This window comes from Symphodus melops, assembly GCF_947650265.1.
Source record: "Symphodus melops genome assembly, chromosome: 3".
Taxonomy (NCBI): domain Eukaryota; kingdom Metazoa; phylum Chordata; class Actinopteri; order Labriformes; family Labridae; genus Symphodus; species Symphodus melops.
In genome coordinates this window covers 9,273,912-9,292,046 of record NC_136693.1, presented here as the reverse complement: position 1 = coordinate 9,292,046, position 18,135 = coordinate 9,273,912, and the positions used below count along the sequence as shown (strand labels likewise).

At 40.4% G+C, this 18,135-nt stretch overlaps 1 protein-coding gene across 4 annotated transcripts in view; it reads right to left on the bottom strand.

Annotated features, from left to right (window-relative positions):
* Window positions 1-18,135, bottom strand: part of LOC306821186 (protein diaphanous homolog 3-like) — a 162,943-nt gene that overhangs the window by 25,617 nt on the left and 119,191 nt on the right. The window lies entirely within an intron of this gene.

The following is an 18,135-nucleotide window of genomic DNA, read 5'->3' as shown; positions in this document are numbered from 1 at the left end:
AACATGAATTTGCGTCTCGCTTCTTGTTATTGTTGTCTCACATATCTCAATTCTTTTTTTCTCCTGACATCTATCCACACATTCTCACGTTACGTTTTTTTAATATTGCCTTTCTTTCTACCTCTGACAAATATGTCAATGCCATCCTCTTCCATTGTCATTATTTTTCCTGTGACAGACAGCGACTAGTCAACTGTGACAGCCAGACATAGAGGCTTTTTTTTTCCCAGCAGAGAAAAAGTAATCTCTTTTGTGGTAACAAATAATAAAAGGGTACAGAGGCTCTCATATACAAATACAGCTGAGTCTCACAGGGGTTCATTCAAGTCTTTTAAATGCCTCTAATTGTAATTCATACAAGGACTCAACGACGCAGGTTATGAACAATCATGTCCTTATGTGAACTTTGCACAAAGCTACTGCTATACTAGCAGCTTTATGAGACTGCACATCCTGTTATAATTCTCATAACGGCAGAAATAACATAACACAGTTATCAAGTTCAACAATTAAGGTTAATAGTGTTTGTACATAAACTGCCAACAAATAATGATGGAGATGTCATTCGTTTTTTGCTTATTGCTCGGTCACTAAGCAAAGCATGAAAGCAATTACTACTTGACCTGTTAACGCCAAAGGAACATTGTAAAACAAGCAACATTTATTTAACACATGCTGGGAAGTACTAAGTACAGAAATATCGCTGCATCACTACCCAAATGCAATACATTTGAGTAGTGATGAATGTTATGAAACAGCCTCCGTTTAATAATGTGTCTTTACAACCGAGAAAAGCAAACGAGTCCACCAATTCTCACTCAGTTATCTTCAATTATTTCACTGCTGTAAGAATCAGAGTCTGACGGAGCAAGTTGGCTTGCAGACTGAAGACTGTGTATGCGTAAAGTTCACAGGTGTACAAAAGCCAGTTGAAAGCATACAAGAGGAAACTTTTTTTTTTGTTGATAATATATCAAACAGGTGAAGGTAAGGATCAGCAAAGAGACAAAAAGCATATAAGAGTCCGGAGAAATGGACAGTTATAGAGTGTGATTATACAAGTCAACCTTGGTCAGGTACTAAAACTAAGCTTACGACTGTCTTTATACTATGGTTACAAATGTATATAGCCACAAATAAAAGAAATGACCCAATCAGAAACGCCATGAAAAGCTGTTTAAAATAAAACATTTGTATTTAAAAGAGGCTATTTCTTTCTTTGTAGTTTCTAACACAGCCAGATCAGAGAAGGACAGGCTTACACTGTGTTCAAGTAATTATAATTCTCCTTGCTAGCTGTTACAGAACGTTCATGATCCTCATCACTTTGGCCTCTAGCATCGTCATAAACAGGTGGCTTGACTCAAGCGTGCACTTTCTACAGCCTCACTAATACTGGTTGTATTTCTCATAGCCTGTGCATCAACAATGCTACTTTTGCAACTTATAAGACTTTCTGAAGATACACAAATATAAGTCATTATATTAATATCACAACAGTAGAGTAATGGTTTTAATTAGCAGCATCTCGAGTCGGGTGATACATGACTGGAAATCTCTGGTATAAGTTGGTACCAAATGTGCTAAATGCTGCATCAGTCTGCAAAGTATAAAAATAAGAGACACATTTGTCCCAGGGATCCCCATAGCTAAACATTTAATTCATCCACTTTGCACAATACATCAGTGTTTTCTGTCAGAAACGACTTTGAAATAAACATTATGATAACTTTGACAGGTGCACCCTTGTCGTTGTTTAACAGTGAGCTGCGTGAATGATTTCACCCTGGTGTCAAAATGAAATGAAATAAAAAAAGGTACAAACAGCTCTGTGGATGTGTTACATCCAAAGATTGGTAAGTGATGAAATATGCTGAAAATGTCCTATATACACTTGCTGGTATTTCCTTGATTCTTTTCTTCTGCTTTACTGTGACTTATTTATTTAAAACTGTGCAACGTATTTGAGCAGAGGAATCTTGGAGGGGAAAAACAGTTAACAAAGGCTTGAAGAGGCGGCCAGCTGGGCAGAACACACATAGCACTAGATATGGTTTGAATAAGGAGAGATTAGGAGGTTCAAGAGTCTGTCCGTGTTGGCTCACTAAAACCTAGCCACAGGATGCTTTGAGTTATTCATCTTAAGCCGAGCACCAAGAGATTCTCATTAGATCTGTAATAGATTTATATTAACCAGTGCCGTCATAAGTGATAAAACCAAAAACAATGAACCACAGTGAGGTACACCACACAGCAGTAAGAGCTTTCTAATGCCTCTATTATTGACCATCATTTCCTTTTTTTCTGCACACTTTCTATTGCTTCTATAGTGTTCTTAATTTTTTCTATCTTCAGTCTGTCTTCAACCACTCATGTTTTAGCTAATTTACCTTATAGTGCGCACACACACACACACACACGGAAAACAAACTATTATCTGAAAAGATTAGCTCAGCTTCTTTGAAGAAAAAATACCGGCAATGCTAGAGATAAAATATCTGGGCTCAGCATTAGGGATCAAGCAGTCCTGAGAGTAAAACATAAATGACCACTGAACACAGAATGAAAAAAGCCACATCGATCTGCTCCTTAGCAGTGCACCTTTATTACAGCCACAATAAGTTGGAAATCTATGTACATTCTCGATGATCAGTGCTGGTCTCTTTGGTTTAATAAATGTTTCTTTTGCCGCTAAGTTTTTAATCCCTTCTGTTTGAACAATGTTGAAAGCCACAATACTAGACTTGAAAATCCTCTTGTTTTAAACAAATGTAAATATTGTTTATCTTACGATGCAACACAATGGCTGAAAACTAGAGACAGAAGGTCACAGGCATTAATGGTCAGTGGTGATTTTAGGGCCTGTTGGGGCGCTAGGCCCCAACAGGGAGGTTTCGTGAATTCATTGCAAAATGTGCACACTTCAGGCTGCTGCTTTGGGGCCCCCTACTGGTCTGGGGCCCCAAGCAAGCAGCGTCTCTGACAATGACAACTGAATTCTTAGAGTCATGTATGAGCAGATTTCAGAGAAGAGTAATTGAACATGGGTCAGTGAGTAAATACCCAAAGACACTTTTAAAGTATACAAAAGTAAACTTGTCTACTCTGTCTAAGTAATGCACAGCACAATGTTTTAAAAGAAAGATTATTTTACAGTTAAATGGAAAAATGTAAATCAAGAATTATGCCAGTGTAGGCCAAGCTGTTTCAAAAGCACTTGCACTGATCTCATACCAAGGCGGGCGTCTTCTCAGGAGTAAAGGGTTAAATGGAATGTGGATTCTCAGATCATCAAGAGATGGCGCTTTTGGGAGACACAATGAACCAAATATTTGCATCATATTTTATACTGTATGTAAATAGTTTATCGAAGAACAGAAATGATCACTCGTCGACAGATTAGGTCTCTGCAAGAGGATGACAACACCTAAGAAATCACTGACAATTAAGTTACAATCAACAACAAATGATAATGTTAAATCAGAGGAGCAGGGACAATGGAAAGTTAGGGTCTAAATGAAACTAAATGAGAATCAGACACTGCAGCACAATTAAAAGACGCAGCTTCAAAACTGGAGTTGTTAAAAAAAACTTAGTTGAGTCTTCTAAAACTCTTCCCAAGGTACGGCAAAAAAGAACAATTGACCTTGACAGAACCAGTAATTGTTGACAGCAAGTAAGAAGAGAAACGGAAAAAGGAAAAAAAGCCATTATCCAATTAATCCGCTTTCAGAGAACATTCTGTATTACTGGCTGGGAAAGGAGAGGGAAGAGAACAAGCTGCATGGTTGTAGCACACTGTAAAAGAGGATGTTGTTGGATAATACTCTTGCACATTAAGTGAGTGCATCTGTCATACATCTCAGCTGTTTACTCTGCAATTTAGAATACTTAATGCACAACAGTTACACCACCAGTGCTTCTGTGACCCAACATTTAATTTTTCTATATTTAAATGAAAGGATTTGACATGTGAATCTTGAATTGTAAACAAGGCCATATTCTCTCTGGAATCAAGCAGTGTAAGAGCTGCACTTCAAAGCCATCCCATGCCACCTATTGGCAAGAGAGCAACAGTGGACTTGCAGATGCAGACGTCCTGATGAGTGCCCCGTGAAGGCAAAGAGAAAGATAGCTGTTGGTGCTGTGTGCATGTCCATTTAGATTGAGAAATGATTCACAAGAAATCAACATTGATTACCTAAGCTGTCTTTGGTGATACTATTTCAAGTCATTTAGACTTTACTTGTGACTTTCTGGAAATCAGAAATGACTGGAAAATGTTGAGTCAAGCAAGTTAAGTAAAAAAAGAGTTATACAAATCAGAGGGCTTCGTCTCAGCTGTTCAACAACAAACAGTTAATGCTAATCAGTATTTTAGATTTAAAAATGTACAAGACTGTAGAAGTTGTTATAATTCTTATTATTAGTCATAAGGCTCCTGTCTTTATTGTTTTTGATGTTTGTTATTGTTTGCAGCAATTTCATCAGAATGGTGAGGAAAAAATGTAATGAAGTATGAAATCATTGGTCGTTTTTTGATCCGTGCTGCATTCTTTAGAATTAAAAACATATTATACATAGGGTTTAAAAAGTTCAATGCAAGTTTTGTGAATCAGACTTTAAAAAAAACAAAAAACTAATCCCTTTCCAGGGCTGGTAATCTTTGAATGTCTCACGATTGTGTCTCTCGATTTCAATTCTTGGGTTCATGAATTGATTCAGAATGTATTTTAGACTCAGAATGATTCTGGATTAATTGATTCAAAGTCTATTTATGAACGAGTACATACTTCAGGATCTACCCCAGTCATCTGTCAGACTGACTGAATTACTTGCTGCTCCATTTGGCGTTCTACTGAGTTACTGAGCACTTGGCAGGGAGTGACAGAAAAAAACAATTTTTGGAAGTTTCTATTTCTATTTCACATCTCATAATACAAAAATCTATTTTTTTTTTACAGAAATCATTTTTTTCCCCACAGAACAACTTTCTACTGTTGTTCAGGGAAATTCAGAACATTTATGATTACTGTCAGTTTCTGTTGGATACCAGTGCTTATATAAAAAGAAAGAACGACCACATGTTCACCATCAGGTTCAAATAAAAGGAACCAAAGAGTTACCATCAATCCTGCAGAAATCAACCAGAAGCTTGATATCTGTAGAGCGTAGAATGAGAAATCTACAGTATCATCACTTCCTCAGCACACGCTTGACAGCCTCTCATGGTTCACAACCTTCTCGGTTCAGGTTACTTTTACGCTTCAGACGGTTTCTTTGGTGACTCAGAACAAAAGACACCAACTTCAGCCTGCTGTCTTCCATCTGACAAAACAGCCTCACAAAGTAGCGCTTGCCTCACAAAGACCTTTAAAATAATTAAGCAGCAAGACCTCGTCCTAAGCGAACAATGGGGTTTGAATTAGAGAGGGAGAATCAATTAAACTGATGTGCATAAGAACAATATCAAGGGTTAGGGTACCCTACTCCCTGTGGATTAAGAGGAAGCATGATCACCTGTGATCAGCCGTATGTGAATGAATGAAAGATGATCGAATAACAGGTTGAGTTGGTTGAAGTATTTGGCAAAGCAGAATAGGCACCAAGACTGACCTTACAAAGTGCTTATCAAACAGAGAGTGTTTGTTTGAGCTTCCATACACCACCATCTCCATGACAACAATGGTGGCCCTGGGTTTTAGAAATGTGGTGATCCAGTAATCTTTATACTGACAGTGGCAGAGGAAGAGAGAGGAGAGGTGTTGATTGATAAGTGAAGCTGCCTACCTCAGGCTCTACTTGGCTCTGACAGGGACAAAACAGCAGTCTGCAGCGGCTGCCAGTGACATTTGTTATAAATCATCGGCAATTTCATCAGACGAGAGTGAGAGACAGACAAAACACAGAGAGAGAGAGAGAAATAAAAGGAGGCACATAGAAAGCCTGTTTCTTAACATTGTTTATTTCCTATGTCAGCTCAGCCTCCATGTCCCTTCCCTTTTCAGTCTTGCTCTTCTTTTGCCCGGAAACCCCTCTCGGCTTTGCAGCAACAGAGTCCTGGGCCGTAAAGTATACCCCCACAGCCACCAAGAGCCCTGCCCGTGCTTGTCAGATACGCGCACGCGCCCACACACAGTGGTTGATTTGTAAATCCTGAGGTTCCAGAACACACAGGGAGTGTTGTTCCGAAGGGGCAGGAGGAGACTAAAAAAAGTCACGGAATATATCAAAAGTGCACAGAGCCTCAGGCACCCTGGAGCATTCACAATAATCGCTCCAAATCAACTGAGGAGTAGAGTGTAGAATAACTGTGTTTATCTCTCTCTCTCTCTCTCTCTCTCTCTCTCTCTCTCTCCGAGTGACATGTCTGTTTTCAGTTGGGAGAAGTTGTTCTAAATGATAACGTTAAACTGGTATTTTATTATTTTATTTTAATCTTCGGGATTATTACCATGTATCAGCAATACTTGAAGCAGCTCAGACTGATTTAGGACTATTTCATTGAAGTTCGATGGCCGTGTCTGGCCCATGTATTTGAAACATAAGAACATCAAAGCCTGGACAGAAGGGTCTGACTTTTCATTCGATCAAAGAATAGGCCAACTAAAGTTTAGCTGTGGGGCTCACATGTTTGTGTTACGGGCTGACATCATCATATCACAAAGCATAAGGTCAGGACAAAAGACGACTCAGAAAAGGATTGGGCTCTAAATCACCTTGAAGGGTCAGTCCACACACATTACCAAAAAATACTTATCTTTCCACTTACCTCCAGTGATATATAGCCATGCAGACAGTTTCAGTTTTATCTCCTGGGATCAGACGGATCTGTCTCTCAGATTCCTGCTGCTCCACAAATAAAAAGATTGCAAGGGGAATTTTGTGTGACTTGGCCAAAACCGGTCCTTTGACCCTTGAGTGGAAAGATGAATGGTAAAGAAGAGCTTTTTGCCACAGTAGGGCACATGCATTGATGTGTGCATTTGATTAGTTGAAGCTGTAAAACTACCCTTCATGCAAGCTTTCTTGTCAAGGGCGATTAGTACGCCTACAAATATATACATTATTGATGACAACGCTGATTCTACACTTTAGCTTCCCTGGTGTTCCTATTTTATGCCTAACACTAAAGCTGGGTGCACTCTTTATGACAAAAGCCAGGATTTATCGCTCCCTGACAAATTGGCAAGACCACTTTTCTTCCCCACCTGTTCCGGGAATTTACAGTAAATGTGAGCAGGTCAGATAGAAGTCCTTGATCCTGATACGTTTTTTTTTTTTTTAAATATGCGCGTGTTGAAATTCACATGGTATGACTTAGTTTCATAGTACAGGGCACAGTTCTGAGAGCTACGGTCAACACCATTAAAAGGAGTGAGAGTTGGGAAGTATGTCTAAATATTACAATAATGTACGATTCAAAAGCAAAGCACAGCTAACACTGAGAAGGCTCCCCTGACTACATCATTTCATAAACAACCTACATTTACAACTGCCCCTACATTCAGTCATTTCACCCTTTAAAAAAAATTGCTTCAAAAATCCAGATTTTAATGGCTCCATGTACTACCACCATGGAAATCATATCGAGATACTAAAGGTGCTGGTCCTCGAGTACAGCTGTCATGTATAGTATTGTATGTGTGAAAAGAGACGTACAACAATTTCCGTTGGGCTGGATGTGTAACCATAACGACCACATTTCTTCAGCATGATCGTACCCTATCTTTTTTCATGCCTGCCCTGTAATAAAATGATCGTTTGAAGTCAAGGTGAGCCGACGTGTGAACACAACAGGAAACATTCAGGCACATTTTAAGAGAGCTATTCAGTGGGGGGGGGGGGGGGGGAAGCGCGCTAATATCATCTCATCAGTGGGCAGTGCTCGTGCAAGTAACAGAGCAACTTTATACTGTTCTCCGCTTGTTATCTTGAAATGTTCAGAAGTGTGTTTGAAAAAAAAGAGAAATTCACCATTTTTGTGCTACTTAATAACATGGGAAGCTCTACGCCAGTGGTGTCCAAACTTTTTTTCTTGCGGGCCAAAATTGTCAAGTTAGAATCGCTCACGGGCCACAGGGTTTTTTGTTTGTTTGGTTTTTTTTAAATATTGGAAGGAACTTTTTGTATTTTGACCACTTCAAAAAATAATGTAAATACACAAATACAGTGGGAAACTGTTGTGTTCTAATTTTTTTGGAAAGAATAGTCAGGCTTTTATAGGTCTCCCTCGCTAACATGAAAAAGAAAAAGAACGAAATATGCCATCTGATGAGGCCTGGGGTCAAAATCTTCTGATTCTTCGAACGAAGTCAAGGGCCACAAACAATACACTCAAGGGCCACAAATGGCCCCCGGGCCGCACTTTGGACACCCCTGCTCTACGCTTTGAGCTATGCCTGAAGCTGGAAGGGTAAACAGAATGTATAGCACTAGTCCTCCTTCATTTGACAAACCAGGAAAAACAGACCGGTAACAAATTGTGGAAAAGGTTCTATGCAGAACGACTCAAACTTACAGTCGGAAGACTCAGATGTATTTCTATACTCTCACTCTCTCTCTTTTGCTCTCCCTCTCGGTGGCATCTTTTAACCATCTCTGTAAAGCACAAACAGAGGTGAGTTGGTCTGTAGTTATTGTTTGTTGATATTTGTTTATCTCCATTTGATTCATCAAATGCATCACTTAAGCAAACTAAAGTGGATGTCAACTCCTTAACCCCCCCCTTTCATGAAAGTTTGAAGCCTTCACAGTCTTGAGAACTGGGACAAAACAAAAGATAATAGCTTACATGTAATGAAAAAAAAAAAAAAAAAAAAAAAAAAAAAGATGACATAAGTAAGATCCAAACCAGTCATCTGCGGAGCCAGAGTGAACTGTCAATGTGTGAAGTTGAATTTGCACATAAAAGCACAGTGGTTTAACGTTAAGTGTTTTATTATTTAATTCCACTACACTGCCAGACGAAGATCTGAGACGTTTCTCTTTCCCTGATCTATTTTCGTGCTCATCATTTTTCCCCTCTCTAACACCTGAGACAGATAATTATCCATAAAAAAAGTAAAAAGGGCCTTCATTTCGCCATTTCTTCCTAAGCGCGATGTTTTGAAATGTGACACAGCAGAGTGACAAGCGGAAGGGCAATGATTATAGTCATTAGCAAGAAAATGACATGAAGTCATTGGGAATAGCTAAGATTGGATATTATATATTTATTTTAGAAGAAACAGTTCATTTGGAGGTTGGAGCCTTTACAAAGTTCTCTATTCAAACTTGAAGACACCCTCTGTTCATTTATCCGCAGTGTCTTTATGTGGCTATTCTTCACAGGCACCCGTTGACTATTCTTTGCATGTTTCATGAAACGCTATGGGGTCATCTTTTAGTTCTGCCCGTCTCTCGCATACGGAGGCTCCATATAATCAGTCACCTCCTTGATAAATCATGTCCCCTCTGCTGTAGCCCAAACACCTTACATTGTCAGAGCTCAGGCTTAGCTCACTGGAGAGGCTGAAGGATGATTTATAAGCAGCCAGCCTCTTCTGTCTAAAACCTTCCTCTGTGGATAAGCCTTGTTCATTAACCCTCTCACACTGCTGAGCCCATGCAGACTGTCCGCTCTCACTCTTTGTGTCGTAAGAAGATGCAGAGGCCACTTCAAGGTGTGCTGAAAGGGCACATAAGGGTTTTGGCAATATCTACTTGAAACTTTTAGTTAAGAAGCCAAAGCTGAATCCTCCATAGGACTTCATGTAAGACCCTCCTGCTCTGACCTCATCCCCTTTATAATCCATCAGGAAAGGTTTCTTTTGACAAGACCACTTACCTAATGCTTGGTATAAAGTAGTAGGGCCAGACTGCTAAGAAATGATGCCAAAGCATTTGAGCATTTCTACATAACCTGTGTACTGTAGGTCTATCCAGGAACAGGACATAACTTCCTTACACCTCATCAAAACAGTTTATCACCAAGCATCAGGGCTAAGAACCCACATCCACTCCACACATTAGCTCAACTCGGAATGCTAGCATGTACTGTTTTGCTGATGCAGATCTCTGTTTAATCCAAGAAAAAAAACAACAACAACAATAACTATCACTGTTGATATGGTAGCGATGTTCCCTCTATCCTTAAGTACAGTTTGAAGCCATGTGAATATAAATGGATTGCAACGCAGTAGTCTTTAAAACTGCATATTTTGGCAATATTGTAATTGTAACTGCTATACACACATTGTGTTTTCACGCTTTAGTGCTAAAATCCAAAGTTAAAAAATACAATCGTTGTTTGTCCAGTGTAATTAATGGCAGGACTTCTGTGCATAATGAAACTCATGTACATGGTGTCATGTGCTGATCCATTCTTCTTACTGCAGGTGTGTTTCAATAATGACTGAGCGTACTGTATGTATTCATCCTCTGTATGCAGAAACAACGTGTGCACTTGTTTAAGCTTACATATGTGCCATTCTTCTCTTTGGTATCCCATAGGATGTTTTTTTCGTTCTTTTAAGAAAACACTAAAAAGAGCGGTTTCTTTTTGTGTAGCTGTTACAGCACACAGGTATACAATATGATCTGTAACATGTTATTGATATATCGATTCTGTAGAAGGTGCACGTCTATTGAAAAGTGGATTTAAGCTGAGATTGAAATATGTTACAGTCCTTATGTACATTTTATCAGGATCATTTTTATTTAATGGAGGCTGAGATGACAAAACACTGTTTACAAGCGTTTGGCACAGCAGCATTTTGTGGTTGTTCTAGCGAAGATCCCTGAGTTCTAACTTTGAAAAAAGGACGGTTAAGAATGGATGGAAGGAGAACGTGGAGAAAAAAGAAGCAATAAAAGATGTACTCTGGGAACACACAACAAACAAAAATCTACTATGTGTAGTCAGAGCACTCTCAGACTTGAATGCTTACGGTTTTTGTCAAAATGCACTTGGCCTGTGCACGTGCTACAAAAGTGCCATTGTCATCAAGAGAGGATGAGCCTCAGCAGTAATACCATCTTAGCACCTCAAGAATGAACCTTTTTGGATCAATATTGTTTGCAAATTTGTGAAGCAAAGTGTCCCAGACGTTCGTCCACGAGGGCTTAGAGTCATGCTGTGTAAGTAATTGGTGTTTGGTTTGTGCTTGAGGAGAACAACAAGCTGTATCTAATTTATTCACTTTCGATCCAGGCAAAAAGAAATATTAAAACTGAGAAGAAAAAAAAAAAACATGAAGCAAGATTTATGTGGGAAAAAAGCCACATATGCAGGTTGTCTTTGTTTGTGCTTTTGAAGACAATTAAATGACTTGCTTCTGGCAGCACTTAGAAGCTCCCCTCTGTGTGGAACAACTGCAGAAACAGCTTTATGAAGAGAACTCAAAGTGAGAGTAATGAGGGGAAATCTAAACAGTACAGCCGGCTACATCCCAACATCCCTGCTCAACCTGCTCTGTCGCTTTGGAAGTATCAGAGATTTCTGCACTGAAGAAACAAATAAGCAATTTTCTTTTATTTTAGCTTTCAAATATGAGGTACAATTTATCAAAACAAATGTTAGAAATAATTGCGTTTGGCAGAATTTTTTCCCCGCATGCAAAACAGAGTCTGTATGCGTTTGGGTGAGAGGATCTACGGGTGGCTTGTGTGGACGAGCGCAGAACTCTTAGTGAAATGCATTCAGACAGACTCTTTCCTCTTTGTCTGACGTTGTAATTACCATTCAAACTAGCCAAGCTAATTACCTCCCTGTTAAGAAAAATAATCAGGTTTGTACACAAATCAAGACTAGCCACAGCCGCCACGGCCTGAAAACCCAACTATAATCAAGTCTGCTGGGCATGCTTATTACATTGTCCATTTAATCAAAACTTGCATTGAGATTTAAAGTGATCAATTATTCTATCTATTCTTTTTTTTTTTTTCTCCAAAAGATTATTGGTTAAATCTCTAAATTATTCATTATATCCTGTCAATCAATGTTTTTGTTTTATTTGAGATTGTGACAAATTCTAACCCTTACTCCCACATGGACACTAATGTTATTCCTTAATTATGGGTAATTAATACAGTTTGTTTACAAAATATGTTTTACTGTCCCCTCACAATTTCTGCCTCATTAGTAAAATTGAATGGAATTTAGATTTTTTTTTTTTTTTTTCAAAGGGGAGGTTCTGTGAGGCTTGTATGCCAGACATTTAATCATTTAAAGCCTCTCCACAGGCCCAAGCTTCTTTCAGCTAATAAAATGCAAGGCATCCCTTTCATTTCGCAGTATTGGTTCTACTTATGTGATGAAATGTTTGTGAACAAACAAAAAGATCCAAAATTAAAATGTATGCAAAGAATATCCTTTAACCTCGATGGAACTTCCAAAAACTGACCTGGTTCATCTTGTTATTTAAACTCTAACGCTCTGTGGCAGGGTTCAATAAAGAATTCAGTTCTTGACACTTCAAACAATGCCAACATTTACAGCTAGAGTCAGCTGTCCAATAGGCATATAAGCAATATGCTCAACGGGACACGATGGAATGCAATTTGGACAATTCAGGAAACATAAAAGCTGACCGCTTTAAAAAAAAAAAATAGATTTACATTTATTCTAACAATCTACCAGTTGGTACTCTGACTGTTAATGCAGGTTAACTATACTGTAACTGGTGTTTAGAAATTAGAAATGCAGAAGAAGAATAAAAACAACCTGGCTGTAGAGCTCAGAGTTTGCCATGATTTTAAAATAATGTTTTTGCCCATGCCCTTTACTAGCCAGCAGCCATTTCCTTCCTTTTTACTTCTCTCCCCCATATCTGCTTTATTGTGATGCTAAACAGTGAGTTTTGACATTCAGAGGGGCCCTGCCAAAGGACAGGCCAGTGGATTCAGTAGAAAAGAGAAGGCCTTAATGGCTTCAGCTGGAATGGAAAGCATCCGCTAGTCTCCACAGGCTGAAGAACGGAGAAAATGTCAAGTACGGTTATTATAGAGCAGGGTGCAGCTCCAGGAATTTCCACCTGAATGTAAAAGCGTCTTGGACAATAAACATGTGCGAGCTACATCTTAACACATTAATACCTTTACTGAGCCTGGGAATGAACACATTCATTTCCAGATGCATGTTCGGGGGTGAGTACATGTGTACTCTGGCAGCTCGAGAACACATGAACACAACAACACTGACGCATAGAAAATAATTGCGTAGGCTTTGATGTATGTGTTTTCCTTTCGTTTCAAAGGGAACAAAAAAACGGCTGTATCCTGTATGCTATAGGTGTAGCGAGCCTTTAAAGCTCACTTTCAATATTTCCCCCCGATGTTTGAATTCTTGAAACAACTTTACAATACTAGGTTCATGTTAAAACCACCCTCTCTTGAATTTCAGTAGAAAATCACAGGCTTGTGAAGTGTTGCAAGAAAAAGTCCCAGAGTAAGCTTGTTTGGTAATTTGTACCTCAGAGGATGCTAATCAAAGCTAGCACCAGACTAATGAAGCTCTTTAGCCCAGAGGCCAGAGACACATACATGGCCCTGTGGCTCAAGGCGGAGTGTCTACAAGGACATGCATGTCGTGAAGAAGTAAATTTATGTGGCTTTTAACAGTCTAAAATGTGAATAGGGGAGTAAGGGTTTGGGCATGGAAGAGTGGAAGACCAGCAGAGCCAAAATCCCACTGTGTATGGGGAATCCAGCATCAAACAGACCCTGCTGCCTGAGGGCTGGCCTTCCCTGCTCTGTCAGCTTGGAAACGTGTGTCGCTCCACTTACAGCTTCTGGATCAGTGGGGAGACAGAAAGGAGGTGGACTGGCAGCGTGACAGCCAGAAAAAGAGACAGAGAGATGAGACAGTTTGGACGAATGTGAGCATTTTATCACCGCAGACTAGAGCGGCCCCGGGAATCATCAACAACAGGAGCCTTGGTGCTCGATCCTACCTCTGTGCGAGGATGGTGCACTAGAGAATGATACCTGGATATGGGGCTGTTTGCAGATGGGATATGGAAGGGAAGGTGAGCAGAATTGTAAACCGCACATTATGCTGTTTTATCACCCCCACTAAACTCTCTGCTTTACCTCTGAGTCGAAACTGCTCAGTGGAAACAACTGGTGCACATGCAAACTGAAATGGATATCTTTCTGCAAAGAGACACAGCACACTGTGTGACTGGCTACCAATGTTAACCCGTTAATCCTATACAGGCAGCCTGCACAAACGATAAATATGCTAAGGAGTAACAGAAATCTGGGACAAACTGGAAGCAGAGTACTTAGACGAGTGAGGGGTGGAACGGTGCTATAGCACTTTTATCGTTTCTTAACCAGAGGTATTAGCACGCACACAGAAGTCAAGCACTTCTCTTTGTAGAGGGTGTTGATAGAAATGGTAGATAGTGCTCATTTCCCGCCCATAACAACAGAAGTTCATATAATCATCTCCCAAGCTCTTCCCCTCCTGATGGCTGCGTGATATGGCTGCTGGCGCTGGTAAATGTGGGAGGACCAGGAATGTGTGTGGCTGGCCGATAAGGCTGCTGTAAAATTTAATTAGCACAAAGCCATGGTGAAAATGACTTCATTTCTCACTGCATTATTAACTAGAGTACTTTGTAAGAGCCGAGTCTTAATCAACGTACAGAACAGGTTCAGAGGAGAAAGGGACGGAGAGCAGAAGAGAGACAGAAAGACAGGGAGATGATTAAAAGGATGAGAAAACAATCACATGTGATTTGAAAGTATAACCAAGATGTTTATCCTGATAAATCTGTGTACTTTCATCTCTTTTCTGCTTCTATCCCTATGATGTGTGTATTATTTAAGGCAGGCAGAGAAGGAGGCGGTGTGACCGTGAGAAGGAATAAAAAGAAAAGGATCACAGAAGCCAGCTGAATAGCAATCCTACATTAGCAGCCGTACCTTCTGTTTGGGGCCTGAGCTGGTGTGAATGGGCTGATTAGGGTCCTTGGCTCGACATGCTGAACGCCACTTTCTATTTCACGATCCACAGCCCTTATTACAGCCCAGCCTCCTCATAATCCAGCTAAAAGTGGATATCTGACGAGCCTGATCGGCTTAGGACTTGGTTAAAATGATAGGATGTACAACAGAGCGACATTGAGCAGAGTGCAGAGGTGTTGGTTATCATCTGTTTTCTATTTAGGACTGAGTGGGCACAGTGGAGCTGCCATTGTGTGTGTGTGTGTGTGTGTGTGTGTCCACTGGCCACTCTGCTCTCATCCATTACACTGACCTCTCCCATGGAGTCAAGTGAATATACAGGACACTATTTCACTTTCTCATCTTCCTACATTTTTGGACTTGGCATGGATTATACAGATTACATTTTTAGGAACACGGGTTAAAGTCTAGAGGGGCTTCAATTTCCTCTCTTAGCAGAGGCTAATACAGGCTTTATTAGTTTAACCACAACTCGATATGTGCATGCATTATGACTCATTATGATGCATTAAATAAGAACAGAATCTTCAGGAGAAAGTCTGTATCACATATGGTGTCTATTTACAGTGCACATACATGTGATTGTGTTATCCTTGGATGGACACAAACACTCTGTACTCTGAACTGTATATTCTACCCTTGGTCATCAGGTAGGACCTTGTGCCTGGATATTCTCTGATTAACTCGCCAGACCAGTAGAATGAATCTGCTGCAATTAATCACGAGCTACGAGCTTCTTTGAAAAGAACTGCTTAGTAGCCAACAGATCAGAGAGTATTTTACTGGGCAGCTTCCATGTGTGACTCAATGTAACTGTGAAATCATGCTCCGGGGAATTCTAGGACAATGACAGCATTGTTCTCAGTGAAAACATAAAGGTTATAAAAAAGAAAAAAAAAAGAAAAGTGCCTTCATTGCTCTCTACATAACTCAATTACTATTCCACAAGTCTCGCTGCACAGGCTGCCCCTAATTACACCAGCCACTTTGTCTAGGTGCCCTCTTGCTCCATCTGTTCAATGCATGCTTACACTGGCTGAAAAATGCATGTGCACTCACACATACAGACAGACAGATAGACAAAGACAGGTCAAGGTACACGTTTCCATCTGGATGTGGCTTTGTCTACATGAAGGGTTAAACATCTAAACCACCAATCAAGTGAGGCGATAAGAGACACGGTGACTCTGACGACTGTCTACATGAATACAGAGAGAGGTCCACCTGTCTAGGTCTTACACGCGGGCTAATTTCCTGACCCGGGAGTGACCTTTAACCTGTACCCTGAACATCATTAGAACACAGGGTTTAAGCTGACAATTTCTATGCATGTATGCATGAGCGTGTATGCGTGAAAGTGGGGAGAGTGAACACTCAGTGTCCAGGAACAGAAGCTCTCTGGCAATAATCTGTCACTTTAATGAAAAACGCACGGGCCGTACCTGATGGCTGGATGATATATTATGACCAAATGCAGATAAATCAGCAACTCAATTTTGAAACAATGACGTGTGGCATTAATTCACAAAGATCTTGGGAGGAGCGTGTCTGAGCTCCTCTTTTTGTCTTGGGCCCACTGAAATGATTTAATAACCCTTTTTCTCTCCTTTTTTTTTTGCTTATGACATGTCTGGGGGAAAAGTAACGAGGCGAAGGGAGGAAATAAAGTAGAAGCAAAACAAAGTCAAAAAGTACAAGAAAAAAAAAAGAAAAAAGAAGCAGACTGAGGAGCTTTGGAAAGATGGGAAGCTTTCTCCCATAATTGACATTGATATGAAGAGACAGAAATGTTGAAGAGGGATGAGAAGCACACACGCAACGTGCAGGATGCAGTAGCCTCCAGAAAAATCCTCATATCACAGTCTATAAGACGCCCACCAAAAAGGGCGAGCATCTAACGGCACATTCCACCAGAGTATCCCAGCCTGAGGAAGATACAGTGGCTGACTCTCAATGCTGCTTTTTTCTCTCTCCCAACAACGTCTCACATGTGAGCACACAAAAAAACAGCGATGGTAGGAAACAATCTCACTTTCTCTCTTTTTTTTTTTTAATATAACTTTTTTTGACTTTGACTCCAACTTCAAACTTTCCCCAATTTGATCCTAATGATCTTCTGCAGCTCGGCATCTGAAAGAAACAGTGGGCTGTCTCTCTTATGAAGTCTGTTCTCCAGCTCCTTCCGCGATTCACACCGTTATTCCAATACCATCTTTAAGTTGGTAAAAAAAACTGAGCACAGAACAAATCCACTGACTGGAGCTTTAATACTTCAAGAGCAAGTCAGAAAAAAACTGTTTCCATTTGGTAAAGGGGTTCAATGACTTTGTGAAGTGACCTTTACATCCACTTCAAGCACTAGCTCATAGCTTTAGCATCCCTGACAATTGTTAGGTCAGTTTTACTAAAGACATCTGGGGTAATGGCTCCTAAAGACAGAGACTTTGCAGATCCTGTTGCTCTGCACTCTCTCCCATAATCGATCAAGGTCGCTGTGTTCAATACAGACTGTACTCTCAAAGAGCAACTTCTGGCTTCTGCAGGCTCGCACACACACGGTAGCTCTTTTCTGTCAAACAAAGTGAAACAAGGAAAATTAAACATGTGGGTGTAGTTTTGTTTTGCCCCCTCAACACACACACACACACACACACACACACACACACACACACACACACACACACACACACACACACACACACACACACACACACACACACACACACACACACACACACACACACACACACACACACACACACACACACACACACACACACACACACACACACACACACACACACACACACACACACACACACACACACACACACGAGAGAGGCTGTGGCGAGGGCTCGCCGAGAAAAAACACAAAAAAAACAAAAAGCTGAAATGACCAGACAGTGCCTGGAGAGATGTTTTCAGTGGGACACATTTAAAAAGCTATGGATGCTTTATAGATTCAATTTGCAGATTCTAGTCTCTTACACCTGTGTGGCTAACCACCATCGATCCATCATTCTGTGGAGCCCAATCCAATTTAGAGTGTCAAGGAGCCCAAGAGCCCTGCAGCCTTATCCTAACCCAGGCCACAGCCGCCACAAAGCCTGCTTACCGTCATCCCCTGAAGTCTGCCCATGTGTCTGTATACCTCTATGTAGTTTGTGTGCGATGAGGGAG